General features: G+C 37.6%; 1 long non-coding RNA gene across 4 annotated transcripts; it reads left to right on the top strand.

Moving 5' to 3' along the window:
- The first annotated feature begins 3,845 nt into the window (after window positions 1-3,845).
- On the top strand, window positions 3,846-8,389 carry LOC135718259 (uncharacterized). Of its 4 annotated transcripts, XR_010520703.1 has the most exons (7): window positions 3,846-3,967; window positions 4,698-4,739; window positions 5,292-5,520; window positions 6,630-6,702; window positions 6,805-7,159; window positions 7,262-7,420; window positions 8,019-8,389. It is a non-coding gene; the product is annotated as an uncharacterized lncRNA (long non-coding RNA). The 4 variants fall into 4 exon arrangements; XR_010520702.2 differs by lacking the exon at window positions 8,019-8,389 and having other exon boundaries at window positions 7,262-7,988; XR_010520705.2 differs by lacking the exons at window positions 4,698-4,739; window positions 8,019-8,389 and having other exon boundaries at window positions 7,262-7,988.
- Window positions 8,390-23,240: the final 14,851 nt, after the last annotated feature.

Genomic DNA, 23,240 nt, shown 5'->3' with positions numbered 1-23,240 from the left:
TACGCCATATGGTGTCTGCATCAGACGCAGATAAGCTTATCCACGCTTTTATGACCTCTAGAACGGGTGTGCCTCATAAGCCTTGAAAAGTGAAGCCTCTGGCTCTTTGATCGCCTCCTGGTGGCTGGCTGCAGTACAAGTCATAAACCCCGCCCTCTCCATTCAAACGTATGGGACTCTGCTCTAAATAAAAAAATTATTTAAACTTCCAATAAAAGTTTCCGGTAGATGGTTTTGGTCCTTTCAAGTAGTTTTTATCACGCTGGTATATGTTCAAGTCTTCATTATTGTGGTAAGTTTCATTTTAGCATCTAATTTGATGCAATAGAAACGGGGCGTGACGTTATGATTGGCGTGATTGAATTGGTCGCGCAGGCGTTTGGGTGGAAGTTTGATACCGCGGCTCCGCCTCTGGCTCCACGGACGATTCCTTCTGCGCATGCCTTGGCTCCAAACTGACGTTTTTACGTAACACGGCGGCGACCGTGGTCGGACATTTTTGGCTTCAATTCATTACAATGGTGGGAGGTGACGTCGTGTCGTCCATCTTTTTTTACAGTCTATGCTCTAGAATAGACTATTGTAACTCGTTACTCGGAGGATGCCATGCAAATCATGTAAACAAGCTTCAGTTAGCTTAAAACGCTTCTGCAAGAGTGCTTACTAGATCTAAGAAGTATGACCACATAAGTCCAATTCTGGCATCTTTACCTGGCTACCAGTTAAATATCGCATACAATTTAAAATATTACTAATCACCTACAAAGCCTTAAATGGCCTAGCACCCTCAAATCTTAGAGAATTACTATCAGAATACAATCCATCGCGTACACTGCGGTCGCAAAATTCTGGTCTCTTAATTATCCCTAGAATATCAAAAGTGTCTAATGGTGGCAGATCCTTTTCCTACTTAGCCCCTAAGCTCTGGAATGATTTACAAACCAATATCCGAGAATCAGACACAGTTGATACCTTTAAATCTAGACATAAAACTTTTCTCTTAAACAAAGCATTTACATAATTTGTTTTAGTAAAGGTACTCATCTCACAATAGCTAGTTTGTACAACCTAATAAATAAATTAACTAAAACCTTATCCCGTCAACACTTCAAAGCATGATAAATGTTATTAATATCCCTGAGAAATATGTTGAAACTTCGAATTAGCCCACTGTGCAAAGTGACGTCGGAATTACGTCTTTTTCATGTAATTCTTGGACGTCCGAATCCGGTTCATAAAAGGGGTTGTTTTGTAACGCCAAGCGACATCTTTTTTTCGACGTGTACTGCACGTCTAAAAATTTTGACAACCGTAGGACCGCCGTGTAAGGAAAAGAGACATGAAAAAAGCGAAAAGACATGATTGCCTCTGCACTTCACCCATCCACCACACCGAAACCCTTCAGACATTTCCTGCTGGCTGTGGGATTCAAACTCTCGATCTCCGGGTTACAAGCAAGTCTCTTTAACCACTCAGATCGTATATAAGGCATTCTTATTGCATTCATATCATGAACTCAACATATATGAGAATATTTTCATGTTAAATTGTTAGTATGGTCATATACTTTTAATATAACGAATGAATGGTACATTTAGATGAATTTTGCATGTAATTCAAGAAAGCAGAAAAAACAGTACTGTAATAATAATATAGACTATTCGTATGTATTAATCATGTTGGTACAATAATGCTGATATTTGTAAATAAACACATTTTTATAGGCCTTATCATGTAATATAGACATAGGCCTGTCATAGACGTCTAAATGACATCCAAAAATTACCCCGTCTAAACGTCAAATGTTGCCCGTAAATATGAAGTCCAAATGACGTCCAAAAATTTTGCCAGTTTAAACGTCAAATGTTGCTCGTAAATATGACGTCCAAATGATGTCCAAAAAATTACCCAGTTTAAACGTCAAATGTTGCCCGTCAATATGACTTCCAAATAGGGTCATGGTGGGACGTCCAAATAGTGGACCTAGTTTGGACGTCGAATAGATGTCCAGAATTGGTCATGGACCGACGGACCCAATATAGACATTATCCGCACGTCTATCCGACATCCTGTGTTTAGTGGGAGTAGTCGGTTGAGTCTTAATTTGGCACATATGGACAGGTTGCGATTTGGGCTTTTACCCATGATCTTGAGAAAAGTATGTCATACAGAACCGTTTGCCACTGTACGTAAGTATTACCGACGGCAGGACTAATAGGATTTTGTTTCTCTCTCCCTGTCTCGTCCTCGTTCCGAGGACAATGAGACAAACAGACCCAGTTCCGGTAAATGCGAAGGTTGGACCATCCCTGATTTACTAGCCTTCTTTCAACGTGATGCCCAGCTGATGCCTGACCAACGACCACCGGCGGAACCCGCTTAATCTCCCCTTAACCCAGCTAGCATGTATAATCGGCCCGAGCTCGGCTGCCCTGCGGCAGCTGCGGCTCAGACTCGGCATCGGCGTGTGTTAACCGAGCCGATTGTGCCCCGCAGCTCGCTCTGGCACATTCATTTTTGTTCTGGCTGTAAGCACTGGGCCGATTCATGTTCACCGTAACTGGTAACCCAGCTCTGGCTATATGATCTGGACCACTTTGGGAAATGACTCGGCTTATGTTAAATCAAGGATGGTTTTAATGGATGCCATTCAATGTAGGCGACTTTCTTTAACACAAATGTAGATTTTTAACTCCAACCGTTTTAGTCTGTCCATAACAAAAGACATTAAAAAACAAAACATGGTCAGACAAATCCAAATTAAACCCTGCTGCTCGTTGATGTCCTAAGACACGAAACGATCGGTTTCTGTGAGAAACCGAACTGTATTATATAATTTATACCTCTAATACGGCGCCTTCTTCTTCTTTTGAGTTTTAATGGCGGGTTGCGAAGCAACGTCATAGTTGCATACTGCCATCTACTGTATCGGATGCACGGCTTGAGGGCTATACAGGGACACCCGAAACCGTAGGTGGCGGTATGCACCTATGAAGTTGCTTCGCAACCCGCCATTAAAACTCTAAAGAAGAAGGTGCTGTGCACGGGCTCATTTGACTACGCATAGTACTGTATTAGAGGTAAAAAAATTATATAAATACTGTTCGGCTTCTCGCACAAACCGATCGTTTCGTTTCTTAGGATATCAATGTGTCGTCACGAGCGGCAGGGTTTAATTTGGATTTGTCTGTGCATGTTTTTACTGTCTGAGATTTTGTTACTATTCACATGCATACAGACTGAAACGGTTGGAGTTTCTACATTTGTGTTGTACTGAAGAAACAAAATCACATACATCTTGGATGGCCTCGGGGTAAGCTGATAAATACAAAAAATTCATTTTAAGATGAATCCCGTACGTTGGCGGCTGTTTTAAACTGGGTGCTCGGCTCAGACCCTTTTGCCAGTATGAAGCCGATTTCAACGGTAAGGGGTTGTGTACACCAAAACTTTTACGCCCGCGGCCGGCGCATGTTTTCAATTGTTTCCAATGGAAGCTCGGCGTTTTTCAAATAAGCCAGCAGCTAGCGGGTTTTTTCCGCGCTGAAAACCGGCACTCTGCGGTTTTTTCGCGCTCGGCGCTGAGCGTCGAGAGTTGAAAGAGATTCAACTTTGGGAGAAAAGCTCCGCTCGTCAATGTCAGTTCTCACACGGCCGCCCAATCACAGTGGAGGAGGGGCGGGACATTACCACAGCAACCAACCGGCTCGCAGCTGAAGTATCACAGCTACCAAACGCTCAGCTGAAGAAAGCTGGCACTTAGCTGAAAAACAGCTGGCATTCGGTGTCCTCAAGGCGTTTTCAGCCGCGTTTAAAAGTTTTGGTGTACACAACCCCTAACTGCAGAAAGCGTCAGCACGCTCAGCTCATCACTGGAGTAACGTCTGTACAACGGGTGAGATAAAACTCAACGCCTGACTGAATCATCCATTCCCTTTTCGATCCTACGCCATACGTTAAACTTGAGGTAAGTCTTGTGTTCAGTTTCCTTAAAAGGCATCAACATTCACGCTAAGCATAGTTTCAATCGAGTTCCCGTCACATCATATATTAATATATATTTCGAACTGTTGCTGATTACATGTTGGTTATTATTGATTCGTTCATGTTCCTTTGACATGTTCATGTACTTTTTTCCAGATGAAACAAACATAAAGAATTCATAATTCATTTAAGAATTATTAATTAGGACAACATCAAATTATTTATCATGTCTGAGAAAAGTAGTGCAAATTTTGGATAATATGAAAGTGGCTCCAACTTTTATGGCGCGAACGAAGCTAGCATTGACTAGCTGGGATGTTAAATAATGGGACGCAATTTTTATTAAATGCAATTTACGTGATTAATATTTACAAGCATAGTGTTCTTTGGAAGAAAATTAAGTGGAACAAAATGTTAGCTGGTAGTGCTGTGACAAATCGCAGTTGATCCGAACCACGGTTCGGCTCGCATGTGATTCGCGGATTAATATATACCAGTGTATGGAATGTCACAATTATAGATTTGTGTGTAAACTTAAACATGTCTTGATGGACCCTAATTTATGCACTGTGCAGTTATGCTGGTAGTTGGGTAATGTCATAATGGTTATTGGGTTGGGCTTGGACTAAAAAAGGGAAATTGTAATGGTTTAGTATAATAAGACATTATGTATGGTTTTGTACAATGCTAATCTTTTTTTCTTTTTTCCTCAGGTAATCTTGCTTTTGCTGTTCTAAAATAAACACTGCTCTTAGGTAAGAATGGCTGATCAAATGCATTATTTTAAATCTAATCTGAGACACAAAGCAGTTAAATCGTTGTCTAATTTGCTGCAAGGTATTAAGAACGACAGTAAGCTTGTTGACGATGATCTGACTGATGACTGATATGTGTGATGAGATTAAAACTATGGCTGTGCAAAAAAATCGATACAGCTAACTACCATGATAGTTAGCTGTATCGATAGTGTATCGATATTTCGATCTCTACTGTCGATATTTTAAAAAACATCAAATCCCTCTGTGTGCGTCAAACGACCTCCTCGCCGCTGCTATAGTTGTCACTGTCCAGTTGTCTGCCATATACGGCCATTCGGCCAATGTCTCAGAAGTTAGAGGGAGTGAGAAAATGGCAGAAAATTTAAAAACACCTGCATCTTTCAAAGAGCTGCAGGTGTTCAGCTCTATTTTTTACATTTTTGATTGTATTGTGATACGTATCTTATCATGACCCATGTATCGTGACACGTATCGTATCAGGAGGCCCTTGCCAATACCCAGCCCTAATTAAAACAACTTTTCTTTTAGCACACCACCCATACATGGCACACAAAACAGGTCTTGTGAGGGGGCTGTGCCCACAGGTAGAAATTCTGTAGGTCCACGGGCTTCTCCCCTTTCAGCGAACATCACAGCGCTTAGTCCACCATCGTGGTCTCCAATCTCCATTACCAACAGCCTGAGTGCTACACCTACAGACACCCCAACCCATGCAGCAGCTGGCAGAAGTCAGACATCAGGCCAAACTGGATTTCAAGTAAGAAGGGCGAGATAGCCCATGGAGAGAAAAAAATCACTTTGGTATTAGGGCTGGGTATTGTTTCAGATGTCTCAAATCGATTCAGATACATTAGATCTCAAATTGATTGGATTGCGATTTTCGATTCAATGATTACATTTTCACTGGCCCCACCACAAAAAAAGTAATAAATGAATGAAATAGTTTTTGTAGTTTTTACCCATTTATTCTTGTAATAAGGTTATGACACCCAATATTTTAAATACCAGTGAAAATTAACAATTATCAATTCTATTTTTGATACTACAGCTAAAACTACTAATATAAATTTCATAGATTAAAGACAAGTTAATAGTTGTTAATAAAAATTAAATGCAAGCAATGCAATATAAGTACAATAGAACAAAGATACAAATGAAGAAATCTGTGCATTTCAGGTAGGTCTAACAGTATTTTTCAGATACAGAAATTGAAAAAGTAATCAAATGTAAAATAACACGGCATATCTTCACTAATTAGGATTAACCTTTATTTAATCTGCACAAAGTTACAAATCGTTATTCAGTGAAAAGCAGGGAGTGACTTCCTCTTTTGTAGTTTGATTAACATTTAAAAACACAGACAGGTGAAGGTTACTACCACTTTAAGACTAATGCACGGATCAAATTATGATAGGCAATGAATGCATTCCTTTTCTACTTCTTCTCATAACCGTCTGTTTACTCGCAAAGGCCGGCATTTTTAAAAAAATTTGTGAATTTGCAAGTAGAGAACTAGAATTAATTTCGTAATTTGCACGCTGTCGCGCAGCTGTAAGCGCTTCCAGTGTGTGCTCTTCTCACATAGCGCATGCAAGTTCTCTTTCGCTTGAATGCTTAAATTGACAAGGCTTAAAAATGCGTGCAAAATGTAAACTTTTATGATCATGCAGCACTGGCCCAATCGGGACATTGACAGTTCCTTCAACCGGAATGCTTTTCAGATATAATGTAATGAAAATAAATACAGAAAAACGATGAGAATTGATATTGAATTGACCACATTTTAAAAAAAAAATTTCACTTTTTTTTGCCTATTCCTATTTGGTATATGTGATGAGATTAAAACATATTTTTCTTTTCTTTTAGCACACCCCACCCTTACATGGCACACAAGTATATGACACACAACACAGGTCTTCTCAGGAGGCTGTGCCTACAGGTAGGAATTATACAAAGTGATCTCTCTCGGTTTACTCTGACATATCTACGTACAATGTTTTGCTAGTAATCTGCTATGCCTGCTTTTTCTTGTGTTCTACAGCAATAGGCTTTATGCCCAGCTGCACTACTTCCTGAACTTCAGCCAGCTCCTTGTTTCCTGTCTGCCATTATTGGACAAACTGATTAATCCAGGTGTGCCTGAGCTTAGTAGTCACAACAACAATAATCAGACACACCTGGATTTATCAGTTTGTCCAGTAATGGCAGACAGGAAACAAGGAGCTTAAAGCCTATTGCTAAGGAGATCCTCATCCAGCTCGATTTTATTAGAGAGCAGCAGTTGCAGACTTCACCCCAGACCCAACACATTTTGGGCTCCCACTTTCAACTATTGAGGAGCTACAATGTTTGTAGGAGACATTAAATAATCCAGATGAGAAGAAGAATTTGGTGAGGTAAATTATGGTTTAATCAGATCATTCCTAAAAGTCAGTCCTCATTTTCACTCATGCTATATTCCTTAAATAACTAATAAGGTACATGTCTTTTTGTTTCAGACTGTTTTTCCTGGAATGGTCGGAGACAAGACTCTTAAAGACACCGTGGGGTGGGTCCTGAAAAAAACAATGAACTCTTCGTGGTGAGACTCATCAATTGAAGTGGGGTCAACTGAACGCCTGCATTCAAAGGGCTCACTTTGAAAAGTGTGGTTTTGGGTGAGTGTCAGTGCTGGAAACGGCACTGTAGTGACATCCCAGGGCTCTACAGTGCGACTGACTCGATCAGTGGCTGGTTGCATAAACCTTTAAGACTAGTCTTAAAAGTTAGTCATTTTTTTTTCTTCAAGACTGATCATAATTGTATTTCTATACTCAAACTCTATTTAAAACATTAACATCATAACATTATCATAAATTGAAATGCATTAATGCTACTTCTGAGCCTCATTAAACAGTCTGTAAATATAACTAAATCCCACATTTCTGTTATATGCCACCTCTGCAGTGCAAAGATGAATTGTGTTGCTACTGATTTCATTTGATTGGTAACTTATTCTTCCTGATTGCCTCTTATTATTCTAACTCAATTTATGAATTTGAAATTTAATAAGGTTAAAATTTTATAGTCAAATATCTCCTTATAATGGGAAGGTGATTTTGTCATTGATCAGAATGTGCTCCTAAATTTTTGAATGTGCTCCTAAACTAAAAAGAAATGTAAGCGTACAGCCCTGCATCCAAAATAAGTTTTGGTGGTTTTATGAGTAACATCACATGGTCATGCTGACCTCTTCTATCTTTGTTTTTTTTTCAGATGCAGTCCGCTGGAATGCCCTGACCAAAGATAACACAGAAAAGGAGATAGAGCTCCTCATCACCAGGTGGTCGGTGCTAGCATATGACAGGGATGGTGGCCGAATCCAGACAATAGACAGACAATGAATTAAAATGTTTTAAATTTAAAAATGTTGATTTTTGGAAAATTCGTATTTGAACTGATTGTGTGTGTGTGTGCACCTGGTAATTATCACGTTGTGTCCCCACAAAGATAGGAATACCAGTATTTTTGTGACCTTGTGTCCCCATGAGGAAACAAGCTTATAAATCAAACAAAATGATGTTTCTTGTAAATGTGAAGTAGGAGAAGGGTTTCTGTGATGGTTGGGTTTAGGGAATGGGATAGGTAAGGGGAATAAAATATACAGTTTGTATGGTATAAAATGCATTACGTCTATGGAATGTCCCCACAAAACATGGAAACCTGTTTGTGTGTACGAGAGAGAGAGAATGTGTGTTCAAGTGAATAAAAAATGCATTAAACGTGAAATCCTTGTTCTTCCTTGTGTGTTTTATTTTCAGTTAATGTTGCATAATGGTTGCTTAGCAATTTTAGTATTAACCAATCAATAAAATCAATAAATTAAACAAGCCCAAATAAGGAACAGGATTGGAGGGGAGCTTACGTCCTCTCACTCGGGGTTCCGCAATCGGGCCGCGTTAAAACTGAGTGCTCGGCCGTGTCCTCGGGGCGCGTGAAAACCGAGCGCTCGCAGAGCAATCGGACCTAGATTCATGCCGAGGATCGGCCGAGTGTTCCAGCATTAATCGTTCCGATTTCGGCCCGCGCAATTTTTGCTAGCTGGGAATCTCCTTATCCGTTTCAATGTATATATAAATATATATATCTCTAGCCTGACGTTGTCATACTCAATTCTAGTCAGAATTTGAGTCTGATACCGCTCCATTGAGCTTATATTATGAGGCGTGTCTCAACCGAAAAATGCCTCTCCACTCAATTGGATAGACCTATGACCAATCAGAGCAACGGAGTGTGTGATGTATGTTGAAATGTCGTCTTTTGCAGCCTGACCGAACTGCTAGTATTTTCGCTACAATGATACTAACATCATTGTGATTATACTAAGTCTGAGTTAGCGAACGTACATCAACACCTACTATGCTTACAACATTTCATTTATATCACAACATTAAGTATTTACTAAGTCATACAGTAAGACTCTCTTACCATTTGTACGTTAGGTGAACTTCATCCACGACGATAGCTACCCATTACGTTGGCTTGAAAAATATCGGAGCCTAGCATGTCCCTCCACTTATTCAGCAGTCACGATTCCGGGCTTCCGAAAAGAAGCTGGCAACGACCGCTAATTATATCCATCTTGTCGTGCACGCCGAGTTGCATCGCCGTGATACCCATTTCAGTTGCTTCTTTAACTTTGTCCTCCATAAGTGCGACCAACTTTTGCCGAATCCCGTAGGAATGACGGCGAAAACATAAACAAATGCCTTGATCGCGTTTCTCTGTTCCTCTTTTTAAATCAATGCTCTGTCGATATCTTTTAGAACAGACTCAATGTCAGAATCCACACATCGAAATTCTCCAGCGGCAGCCATTTCATTGTAAACAGATTCAACACACACGCTCTTTGATGACGTGGTTGATACGTTACTGTTGATCATCTGTCCATCATCGTATAAAGCCCGCCCTCACAATTTGATTCGTCGGCCAGTTTTGGGACTCGCATAGTAGCTCCTCAAAGGAAAAACGCCAGACCGATCTTCCCGTTTTTCAAAATGTGGTGGGTGGGGCTAAGATCGTCTGGCACCCAGGCTAATATATCGCCCAAGGGTTTTTTTTACTCTCCTAGGGGTTTTTTTAACCCGGGGAGGCAGCCTTCTTGTGCTTAACTTAGCACCCTCTTCTATACGTTACATTAGTAATATGCTCGCTTATAATGTTGATTGATAGCCGCAGCAAATTTACCTGCTTTGCTATTGTGTATTATGTTGTGCTATCTGTCGATTTTCTGTGCTTTTCTTTGCTTCTACTAATGTAAAGCTGCTTTGAAACAATTACTTATTGTGAAAAGCGCTATATAAATAAAATTGAATTGAATTGAATTGAGAAATAATGTTTTATAACAGTTTTAAAATATTAAAATGCAATGTTTCTCTATCATTTACATAAGAAGCAAAAAAAGTAAATATAGAAAACAGTTTTAAAACATGACATTGTCATAACGTTTGAAAAAAAAATGAAACATTTCTCTAACATTCAGACAACCAAGAAACGTTCAGTGTTAAAACATAAACACTGGACACTTTTTATTTTGGCAGGAAACATTTTTGGGAGCATTAAAAACATTCAAGGAACGTTCTTAGAACTTTTCTCTGTTAGCTGGAAGAATGTTTGAAACATTTCCTTAATTAACACACTAACAAGCTGATGAACTGAATCAGGTGTTTCATATAAGGAGACATCTAAAACATTTTGGAAGGGGGGGGCCCAAAGACCTAGATTGGGAACCACTGCCATATGTGACCCATGCTGTCTAAATAAGTGAGAAGTTTTTATAAAAAATAAGTAGCCTACATTAATTCCTTGTCTAGTGATCCAAATACTCTTGTAATTAAACATCTAAAATAATCGTTATGTGTCTGTTTTCTGAGAGGTGCACTGTTCTAAATGATTAACCTAATACTACAAAGATCCGTGCCCATGCACATGTGTCTGACATTTTGGTTTCGGTATAAAAACAGGAATTTGAAAATAAAATGCAGGACAAAATTATTAAGAGAGATAAAGTCTGGGACCTGATTTATGTTAAAAACCCAGATAGCATGCAACCATTGAAACAATGTTAAAATTCTTTGATTTGTCAATGTTAATACCATTGAATCAATATCACATTTCCATCCTCCATTAATATTGAAAAATATTGAATTTCAACAAATCACCATCATCGTGATCAGTGTTTGCTTAAGTTAGGACCTTGACTCTTGTGTTTCAATGGTAAGCTTTCTTTGGCAGTTGAAGCAGTGTTTTAAAATACATCTGCTATTGCAAAGAAAACTATTTAGAAAGTTAAATTACTGAATCTATCTCTGACATCATGAATCGGTCTATGAATCTCATCAATGGGGACGATAAACAAAAGAAAGCTTCAATGCTGCAATGCATGCTGGGTATCATCGTAGTATTAAACTAATTCATGACTCCCAGCATGCATTGCAGTTGATAATTTTATCCGAATTTGTTTGATGATTGTCACCATTGTTGAGATTTGTAGGATGAGTAATGATGTCTGAATGTGCCAGCATTTTTTCTGTTTATCTTGTCACAGTGGATTTACAAACCAGAACAATTATAATGGTCAAAAATGGATCAACATAATCATGTATTTATATCATCTTGACATCTTCACAAAAAGCAACCATTTTCAACTTAACTTTGAGACACATCTTTCTTTTCTAATGCACATGTGTTTCTACATTAACACATACAAACGCTAAAAAAAGAAAATGAAGATTTAACTTAGTGAATGTCAAGAGTCAAGGACCCAACTACAGCAAACCCTGATCACAATAATGGTGGTTTGTCCAATTTCATTTTTTTATATTACAGTTTTTCTCGATTGCTAAGACACATTTCTTGAAAGCTGCTCTCCTTTTCTCTAAACTGTGAACACAAAACCCAATTTTCAAGCTACATTTACAAAACCTCTTCTTGCAAAATCAAACTTTCACCTCAAGACAGTTCAATCTGTGCTCAAAACTGAACTATGTTGTCAAATTGTGCCCCGAGTCAATCAAAATTAAAAACACTAAAGAACAGTCACTAAACACTACGTAGAAAAATAGAAAACACAATGCTCAGGACATGAAGCTGGAGAAATGAATGTTTAACACTTGTATAAAAGATAAAACACAAATCTTGTGCAGAACATGGTCAATTACAGTAGCTCTGATTTCATCAGATATTACTGTTCTTTGTCTTCGCTGACCACCTCGACCTCCTCTCACACAAACTCTTCCACACAGATATCTATCCATTGTAGAGCCTCACAAACCAGTGCTCTCTGAATTGGCTTACTGTATATGTTCCCTCACATCATTAGCCACACAAGTGTGATCAATTTTGAGTTGTTGTGTTCAAGTGGTGACACTTGTGCTTTAATTGTGTTTGACTTTTGTCATCTGTGCTCACCATTATGCATGATGGGTGCATCACAATGAATATTTGTTGGCAAGTTGTGTCTAAACAGGTGAAAAGTGCTTATGGTTTTGCCAAAAGGGTGGTTGATTCCATCAGTGGGTTCAGGCAACTGAGCATTTGGTTCAGACAATAGGGTTTAGCATTTTAGCAAATTAGAAAAACTGTAATGGAGGGTGCAAACCTTATATTGATTCAATGCAATTAACATTGACAAATCGACTGTTTTTAACATTGTTTCAATGTTTGCATGCTATCTGGGAAGTTATTAAGATTGACAAAACTGAAGCTGACTGACAGATCCAAAACGCACAGACGCGCAATTGCGCGCACCGATATATATTCATATACACAGAATAGTTCAAAAACTGTTTTGACAAGAATTCACTAAAGCAACACACTTGCTGAGCTCATTATTATTTATGTCCCATACAGCGTTTGCGCAAACAAAACAAATGTTTAAAAAACGTTCTTATTAATCTTCTAAATAAATAAATAATCAGATATTCGTTTAAAACAGTATGCTCTATTATTTAAAAATCAGTTTTGACCATTAGTTCAAAACAAGCAACATGATTTTAAACAATAAGGTAATTAGAAACATTTAATTCAAATGTTTTATTTGTTATTTATTTACTTTATTTTTATGTTAATGGCAGTTCATGTCATAGTAATCTTTAGTTTAAATTTTGCTTTTAAAATGTTACATATTTTTATCTATTTACTTATTTATTTTATATTCACCTAGATTGACAATAAAGCTTGCATCAACTTGAAGTAATTAAAAGATAATTTGTTACCAGAGTCTGTAATTATTAACGGATATTTTATTATTAGAGTGCAGCATTTTATTAAGCTTTTCTGATCTTGTGTAATTATATAAAACGAAGTGTGTAATTTTTTTACAGTTGGATTAAAAGATGTTTGATATTAGCAGCGTTTTTAAGATTTTTTAATTAATAAAAAAAACTTGGATTTCTAAATAAGAGACGCACAGAATGTCATTCATGTCATTTCATAGATTACACTCATTCATTTTACACACATATTATTCGTGCTTTAAGGGGCTTATAAATCAATTACATGAATTAATAATTTCATTAATTTTGTGTAAACACAGCTCATACCTTATTACAGAAAATGTTAGTGCTTTTGAAACCTTGACTTTTAAAACCTCGGTACACCTTAAAAGTAATGATTTTGAGTCAGCCATCACCCTGAACACTAACTACAGTTAAAGGTAAGCATTAAAAATGATACCAATAGCTACATAGTACTTAGTTCAAAATATATAAATAGTGAACTATAAGTATGATGATAAATTTATTTAAAAAGAAAATTTACCTGTTGTATAAAATCTGGTCAGTAAAAAAGCTGCAGTGCTGAGTGCAAGTTTAATCAAATTGGTTATGCAAGTCAATTGACGCTTCCATTTTAAGTCTTTGACTAGTATATATGGTAGTTGGCATAACTTATAAACAAGTTGAAATTATTGAACTTAATTTGTAATGAAGTTAAGTAAAACAAAACATATGTTGTCAGTGTAGTTTATACTGTAAATGTCAAAGTGTACTTTCATAAACAAAAAAATTATTATACTAGTAACTTATCATTACACCAATAATTTCACTGATCAATTAATGTCCAGTAAATTAGTTGTTTTCACTCAGAGTTTACTTCTTTTAAACTTTAAGTATATTTTAATGTATACTTGCAGTATAACAACTAAAATAGCAGTTTACTGATAGTACCTCAAAGTGTAGTTTCAGAAACTAAAAAAAGTACTACAAATTTTGAACTAGTAAACTATTCAAATAAGTTCACTACTATTTGTAACCACTACTGTTACACTTAAAATATGCTTATTGTATGTATGTTGAGAGTGAACTTCAAAGTGTACTTGCATAAACGCAAAAATGCTTCAAGTATTGAAATATTAAACTATGCATATATCTGTATGTTCAGTTTCAGTTTACTGATGTTGCACTTAAATACTTAAATATACACTTGTATCAACAAAAAAGTGGGCCAATTTAGTAGCAAGCAGGATTAAAATTGTACATTTACAAGTATACTACTAAAACATTTATATTACTTATTGCATAAAGTGTAAATGTACTTGAACTTTACTTAGGTATTCTTAATAAAATACACTTAGTATACCTATTTTTGGTAAGGGTACTATCTGAACGTTGTGACAGAAACATTGTATTACTGGCAGTTCTCATGTTTAATGCCTTCTTAAGATGAATCGCTTTTTGTATTGCTCAACTGTAATAGTCAATTATATTGTTAAGAACATCAGTTCAATTTCTCTAAAACCAGACAAAATCACATTGAGATACATCAAAATCTGGTATGAATACTGCTAGCAGTTTATCAATAGATTTATTATCAGGAAAAACAAGATCTTACCTGAGTTTACATCTAGTGGTATTCACCTGAAACCAACAGGACAATAAACTGAGTAAAGATGGGTGTCAAGAGTGAGAACCATACATTTATCTGTTCATCAGCCCGATGAGGGCATTTAAAACCACATTGTTTCTCTTTCTTCCTTAAATTCAAATTCACACCCCCATACATACACATATTTAGTGCATTGTTATATCTGTATAACACATTTTAAATTTAATTTGGTGTTTTTTTGTAATTAAAATGGAATATATTTAAGGGCTTAAGAGAAAGCCTCAGATATTGGATAAATGCACTGTAATGGAAAAAAACAGAAATTACCAGTTCTCCATTGTTTTGTGGCTTACAGTATGAAAGCCAGAGAGGCTGATCATGTGTGAACGAAACAAATATAAAATTTGATATTTGCAATGTAAATGAAGTGGTTTGATTTGTTTTGTCTTTGCTATACTGTATACTTCCCTATACTGTAACCATGCAAATATATGCTTTCCAACAAACTTCAAAATAATTTAACCAAAGTATTTTTAAATTTATTTTACATAGGTATTTATCATTTTAATTTACAGCTAGCCAAACAATTATTTATCTGCTCATTTAAAACATCAAATGATTTGTTGTGTCTTTTTATTTTCAACCCAGCAGCAGGGTTAAATTAACCCAGAAAATGTTTATATTTGACCAAACAATGGGTTGAAATAACCCAGCAGAAAGTTTACAGTTTTTCTCAATTGTTTGGCTCATTTCTTGAAAAAGAAATTAAATTTTCAAAACTCTAAAATAATTTGGCAAAACAGTCTTACAGTTCAGCACAACACTATAGCTCACTTGCAAAAGCTCACACCTCTCCCAAAACAGTTCACTCATGTGTCAAAACTAAATTTTCTTCTAATTTAAACAGTCAGTGCCCCAAAATGCTTAGGATGTTTAGCATTGTGTAAGCACTGCAAGTCAAAACGTTTAGATGTTTTGTCACTATGGCAGGGGACAAGGGCGTTACTAGACATAAAGCTCTACTGCGGCACAGGCCCCCCATTTTTTTCAGACTTTTTAAAAATGTTTTTAAAAATATTCTCACGGATTGGTTACTCAACTGTTTTGTCTTACCCTTTTTCTTTCCATTTTCGCTTCGGTTTAGGGTTAGATTTACATAAAATGACATCCCTACCCAAACCCAACTCTAACCCCAACGCCAGGCGACATTTGTTTAAAGTTTAGAAAATATAAAAGAATAAATCAGAAAAAAATAGTATAAACCAATAGTTAAAGTGACATACTAACGCAAACACCAAATCTAACCCTAAACCGAAGCGAAAATGGTTTGAAAATAGGAAAAAGCAGTTGAGTAACCAGTCCGTGAGAATGCCACGGAAAAAGCCAGTCCGTAGCAGGGCCACGGAAAAATGCGGAAATCCATGAGAATGCCACCGAAAAATTAGCAAAAAATTCTGTGACTATCCCACGGAAATTTGTGAGATCAGGTTGCTTGTATGCGACGTGCATGACACGTCAGTGTGACTGCTGTGGCGCTTTTACAAGTGTGACTATATAACTGCATAAAAAAATGACATTGCATTGTAACAAACACAATTTATCTTTGTAAATTAATGCAATAGATAACTTCTAAAATTTAAACTTGAGACTTACACTGGGGCACAAAAGATTTACACAGTGACACCCCTGGCAGGGGACCATTGAAATATCCCTCATGTCCACCTTTCAGTCTTAGCCCAGTCCTTCATTGACAATGGTTACTATACTGTTTTTGTCTAGCTAACAAAATACAATTGTGATAAAAACTGAAAAAAAAGAAATAGGATTTTAGGCTAAGAAAAGCCTCCAAGGTTTGACATCACACTTTGCGCTCATACTGCCAATGAAATTGTAACCATTATCATTCACACACATAAAGTTACTTCCATACATCAGAGTAAAAAGAAAATGTACACAGCATAATATACTGTAATATAAACACACAAACAAAAAACAATGAAACTTATATGCCGCCTACAATGTTGTAAATAAAGCTGGAGTTTCACAACTAACAGTTCTTCACTGGTCGCCGTCCTCACCCTCATGGCCATCCACAGGCTGCTGTCTATCTGGCCACAGATTCTCGTCCACATCACAGCGTATATTCTCCCTTGAGATGCATTAAGGGAAGAAACAGCATGCATGTCGCAACATTCCTTACACTGATCTCCTGTTATATCCTCACACGAAGCGTCCATTGCATGGAGCAGGGACCGTTGATCTTGAGCCCGATGCTTATATACTCTTCACCTCTAATTGGAGAAAAACTCCTCAATAGGAATGAGGAAAGTCGAGTAAGGTGGTAGGAACACCATGACCATCCTTGGATGAGTAGTGAACCAGTCCCTGATGAGCGGGCAACGGTGGGAATTCACATTGTCCCATACAATGACATATTGTGACAGGTGGGGCCCTACGAGACCTCTCTCATTTTTAGGGATCAAATCAAAATGAAGGCGGTCCTAGAAGATGAGGAGCTTCTGTGTATAGTATGGGCCAAGACTGGGGATGTGGGTGGCCATGTATGGCAGCACACATAGTTATATTGCCCCCTCACTGGCCTGAGACATCCACCGTGGCCCGGTGGCCAGTAACATTACGGCTACATTTTCTGCCTTTGGCCAAGTTGAAGCCAGCTTCATCCACAAACACGAGGATGTGAGGGGTCTCGTTTCCTTCTAATGCCATTATTCTCTACAAAAGTGTAAACTCCTCCTTCGTTAGTCAAGTTCTAGTTTTCTGTCAATTGCTTTAAAGCAACACCAAAGATTTTTTTTTACCTTAAAATAACGTTTCCAAAAACTATCGGCCAAAACCGCACTAAAGAAGTTTCCAACCGTCGGTTCGCGGTCCTGTAGTTCGAGTGAAAACTTCAAAAACTTGCTTTACGGCAGACCCACAATCCAATCAGAGCCAGCTATGCTGCAGTATTAACGACAGTGGGCAATGGACAATTACGATTCTAACCTGTAGGGGGAGCAAAGTGTTGCTTTAATAAATGTATCAAATGTTCAAAGGATTCATATATGGTATCCATGCTATTATGTTCTTGACTAATTTTGACAATTGAACAGACTATTGTGCATGTGATGACTTATACAATGAAATGACACTGACATGTTTAGGATCAAACAACCATTAGACTGAGAATCAACGAATCAGTTCAGATCAACAAGGTCTATTCACTTGGAAATTGTGCTAAATGTAAGCTACCTGTACTTAATCAGTTGCAAAGATGTACTGAGATGACATGTACTTAGACATTTGCAATTTGATGAAATGAATGAGAAATTCAATTCTGTTGTGAAAAATTGCCAAGTGGTTTGGAGGTTTGTCCATATTGTTTTGAAAATGTAATTTCTGTTTCAAGAACTGAGCCAAAGCAATTGAGAAAAACTGTATTACAGCATGTTAAAATTCCCATTTTTTAGGTCTGAGCAAAAATGTGTCATTTTTGGTGTGTCTTTTAAAATGCAAATGAGCTGATGAAATGCAAACACTGGTCGCAATGATGTAGCGATTCAGCGGGAGGAGGAGAACGGCGTTATTTAAAACACTATAAACTTCCGACCGAAACACTATGGGAATTTAAGGGAATTTTGGGAAATTCCCAGATTTAGCTCAAATTAACTGTAATTAATTATACAAATTATTCAGATTTTAACTGATTTAGAATAATAACAATTAATTAATGCATTTGTCCAGCAAACACTCATAATTGTACAAAATGAAATGCAAAACCGGTTTATTAAACCATGTTACACTACAAACAGCACACGAGACTAACTATACATACAAATCAACAAACGAAAAACATATATGAAAGAGAAAGAATGGAAAATTAAGAGAGAGAGAGTAAAATAAGGGCAATATCACTATAGACTTAACTTCTACACAAACCATCAGAACTCTGAGAAACACCTTAATTAATAAGGGGCAATAACTTTTTACAGCGAATGAACAAGCGACACTTGCGTTGGCTTTTATGATGCGCATGTGCACATCCAGCTGTGGGTGCATGGAAGAGAGTTCCTGAGTTTGTGGTCACGTGACAGAGTCCTGAGGTGTCCGTAGGAGTTGTTCCTTTTTGGGTTAATCCGTCGGTCTGGTTAATCTGTCGGTCTGGTTAATCTGTGGCGATTAATTTGTCCAGTTTGTTAAAGTTTGTCCAAGTGTCAGGGTGCCCGAAAAACTATCCGAGAGAGGGACAGGTCTCACAGCGAGCCCGGCTAGGCACCGCGGCCTCGCTGTTGAGCAGCCGTGTGGTGTGCTGTGCGCGACTGAGCTGTGAGCATCGATGAATTGAGGTGCAGGCCTCTTAACCTGAGCTTAGACCAACCCCTTTGAAGTTCAGATGACCAATCCGAAAGGATGTTGATCGAGCAGGAAGACAAGACTTTGTTCTCCCAAGACTTGATCTGCATGGTTTGTTTAATGCAGAGATGTTTCAATAATAACTTGGATTAATCTTAAATGAGTTTGATATCAGTTAGAATAAGATGATGCACATCATTGATCAGCAAAGGAAAAGGGCATTATTTAGAGTGTAGACAAGATATTACTTAAACACACATCAAATAGTAATCTCATGCTTTTGGAAAACACACTACTGGTGGGGTGGAGATTGTAATTCAGCGCTCTTCATGTCCAGCAATGCGATTGGTGGTCATAATAAAAAGAGGCAGTGTCACATGGTCCACCACCCTCCTTCCGTGTGGAACTTATTTGCAGGGTATAAAAGTACATTTTAAAGGAAAACATGCTTAAAGGGATCATATTATGAGATTTTTTTAAGATGTAAAATAAATCTTTGGTGTTTCCAGAGTGCGTATTTGAAGGTTTAGCTCAAAATACCCAAGAGGCCCTCGCTGCAGCCTGTAGCACAATGACGTACTAGATTAATCCAATACGTAGTGGATGTTCAAACACGCATGCGCTGTGGTGTATTGATGAGTGATCGCACTTGTTTTGGTCTTTCAAGAAGAATCTGCAGAAAAGCGCTGGATTATTTAACAGCAATGATTGTATAAATGTGGTTATACAACAGTTCTTTCTTAGCCTGGTTAGCCAGATCTACATCAAGATGTAAGATCTGGCAACTTGTCACACAGACAGACGGCTCAATCCGAAGGGCGGGATAAAAGTTTGTCCCTCAAAATCCCTCTGCACGCAATAGGATAGCACTACGACCAATCAGAGCAACGAAACCAGTCTGCAAAACTCCAAACACATCTTCCTTGCTTAAAAAGGACTTCAGTAGGGTTCTTTGCTCTTTTCTCAAAGAAAAACATAACTCTAAGTCCTCCAGAGTTGTGGCCAAAGCCGATTCAAAAGACAGCTGTTCTCAAGCAGCAGCCATTCTTTGTTTTCAAGAGCCAAGTTGCTTTTTTAAATACTCGTTATAAACGAGTCAAACTCATAGTGATTTTAGATTGATAAGGACTTCCTACAGATCACGGAGCCATAGTACATGCACAAGCTGTGCATGAAACACTGAATCGGAGCCTTACGATTGAGAATCGATTTTTAGACAGGTCTTTTCAATGGGAACGCGATGCATCGATGCACATCCCTAGTGCCTAGAATGCAAATATATTTTGCAGCCGCAAGGGTGCGTCTAGATTTCTAGGCTAGTTCTTTCTGGTTACTCGTATTTGATTGGCCAAGAGCCGTGCGATATTGTCCTGATAACGTAACAGTAACCACCTCACCATTTGTATCATTACGCCACCTACAGGTCATTTTAGTATTAGTGAGTGAAGGTTCTTTAAACAGGCTCATCTCTGACTGGAAAAACTGCACGCACACACGGATGCGCTGTTTTTAAACACTCTCCGTGTGTCTCATTATTTCACTAGCTCATGAATCAGTCTGTGAATCCCAATCGGAAGTGATTATCCCGTCAAAGGTGAGTGCTCTTGGATGTTACCTTAAACTTAAGTGGAGTAATGTCACATCGTGTGGACGATTAACACTTGGAAAAAGGAATGAAAACAATAATTTTCTCTGAAGCGATCTCTCTCCTCAGAACGCAAAAAACACAGTGGAACTGCAGGGAAGCACTGCAGCTTTTAAATTGGACAACTGATAATTTATTTTATCGTGACATGACTATTAAAACACGTTATGAGATATCGCCACTGCTCAACAGTTGCATCTAAATGATGCCACAAGTTACCTAAAATGGTTAAAATTTATTATTATTTATTAAATATGTATTAAATATAACGGGTAAATGTCTGCATAGTGTACAGCATGAACAACATACAGTACCTGATGTTGAAGGTCCCTCAACTTGAGGCGCCACTGCCCATGTTGTTGGTGACGGTGTTTTTTGTGAAATAATAAATGCACATTCAGAAGTCTCTTAACAGCCTTATTGCCCTTAGATGAGCTGAGGAAGCATAAGTGTTTTAAAACGTGGGTCCAGAAGAGTTGGCAAAGTAAGAATACTCATGAATTGTAAGATTTACTCAAGATTTCCACTTCTTGTGGCAATTTTCCCTAAGTGTGAATGCATTTGCACAAGTCTTTCCTTTAACAAAAAATAGGAACACAAGAATATATATGGGACACTGTACTAAGAATGTAAAGCCATGTCAATATTCTGTGACATACTTTAGCGGTGCTGCATCTGAACAAACTTACAAGCTTCCTGGCCTTTGTTCTCAGGTCAGGAAGTCAAGGGGCCTCTTTTATAAAGCGTGCGTATGCACAGATTTGATCTCAAAGTGTGCGTACGCAAAAATCCACGGCAAAAGTCCATATTTATAAAAACTGTCTTTGACGTGGAAAAGGGCTTAGCGCCACGTCAGGGTCTGAGGAGACCTACGCACTTTTGCTTATCTGACTGCTGCAGGTTTTTGGAAATATAAGCCATTCTTGCTGCTCCAAATTGGGTTTAAACATTGACAAGCAGCACTCTGTTATATGTCAGTGACATTAATTAGGCATCGTTAAAGGTAGAGATCTGAAACTGCTCGCCTGCGCACAAGTTCAAGTTCATTTGCGATTTATAGATTTGATAGGGATACGCATGTTTTCTGCGCGTACGTTCAGTTTATGAATCACACGTACACATTTTTGAAAAATGATCGTAAAATCAAATGTAGGATGGTTTTTAGGCAGCATTTTATAATTGAGGCCCCAGGAGTCTGGTCTAGTGCCTTTTTCACCATAGAATTTAACACATGTGCAATACAAACAGAATGTTTTAAATTGATCTCCCTGGCACATGTCAACATATTGACTGCAGCATCTGTAACTAGTTAAGTTACTTTTTGCATAATTCCACATTCTTTGATGAAAGAAGCCTTAACAGCTGCTAAATTTGCAGCAGTGTGTGCTTGAGGAAATTCCTGCACTCCTAAAAAGAACAGTATTAAGTTTTCCCTCATTTACGAAATGGCATGTACCATCAAGATAAGCATCCATATTCAATGAGGTCCACATATCTGCTGTCACGCTTACTGCCACAGCTTTCTTGACCTGGGCCTTATTGTTATGGATTTGTAACGTCGTCTGTTTTCAATCACCTGCCTGCAACTATAAAAGACTCAGTCCTCACACAGTCCAGTCTCTTTACTACATATCTCTATTTGAGCTAGCGATGGGCAATCCGGCTCTTTTCAAAGATTCGGCTCTTACGGCTCTGGCTCTTCATTTAGTATCACTGGGAGACTTATTTTTTAGCCCATATTTGCAATTGTGGATGGTTTGTGTGTTGGTATGCAATTGTTGTATCAATTGTTTTTATAAAAGCCTTATTTTTATGTTTTTGTTAGAAAAAAATACACAGTTACTATTATTTAACATTATAATAAAACTTTTAATTAAACATTTGAACAATGAACACAGAACTCCAGCAAACAAACCTAACAAATAAAGGCAAAATTTTCAGTTTTCACTCATGACTTAACCCAAAAACGCTCCTCGTTTTCTGTTTACACTTCTGGCCCTTGGGGGCTATATGACCCCAAAATTGAAAGCACAATTGTAAGAAAAATATACATTTTCAATAATACAAATAATATATATATATCTTTATATATATTTTATTTTGGTTTACTTCTCATCTATACAATAAAGCTGTGTTCTGAGAGATTTGAAGTACTTCCGTTTACCACTAAATTCCTCAACATTGGCTTGCTTGAAAAATATCAAATTTTTCTGAAAATTCACATAAATTATGATCTAAATTTGATTTAAATTGTTTTTAGATATTGATATAGTTGTCAGGTGTTGAATTCAGACATCGTTTTTAGAAGAAAAAAAAAACATAAAAGAATTACTGTTTAAAAATTAAATCATTAATTGACCAGCAGATTCCCATAGAGACCCAATAATTTGACTGGATATGGACAACGGCACAACATCAGTACTTTAGTGCAGTGGTTCTCAACTCCAGTCCTCGGGACCCACTGCTCTGCACATTTTGGATGTCTCTCATATCTGACACACACAGTTCAGTTCATGGAATCTATCCTAACAAGCTGATGATCTGAATCAGATGTGTTAAATAAGGGAGACATGCACAATATGCAGAGCAGTGGGTCCCGAGGACTGGAGTTGAGA

This window comes from Paramisgurnus dabryanus, chromosome 10 (genome assembly GCF_030506205.2).
Source record: "Paramisgurnus dabryanus chromosome 10, PD_genome_1.1, whole genome shotgun sequence".
Classification (NCBI taxonomy): Eukaryota; Metazoa; Chordata; class Actinopteri; order Cypriniformes; family Cobitidae; genus Paramisgurnus; species Paramisgurnus dabryanus.
Note: the sequence above shows the minus strand (reverse complement) of the source record. Positions and strands in the feature narration are given on the sequence as shown.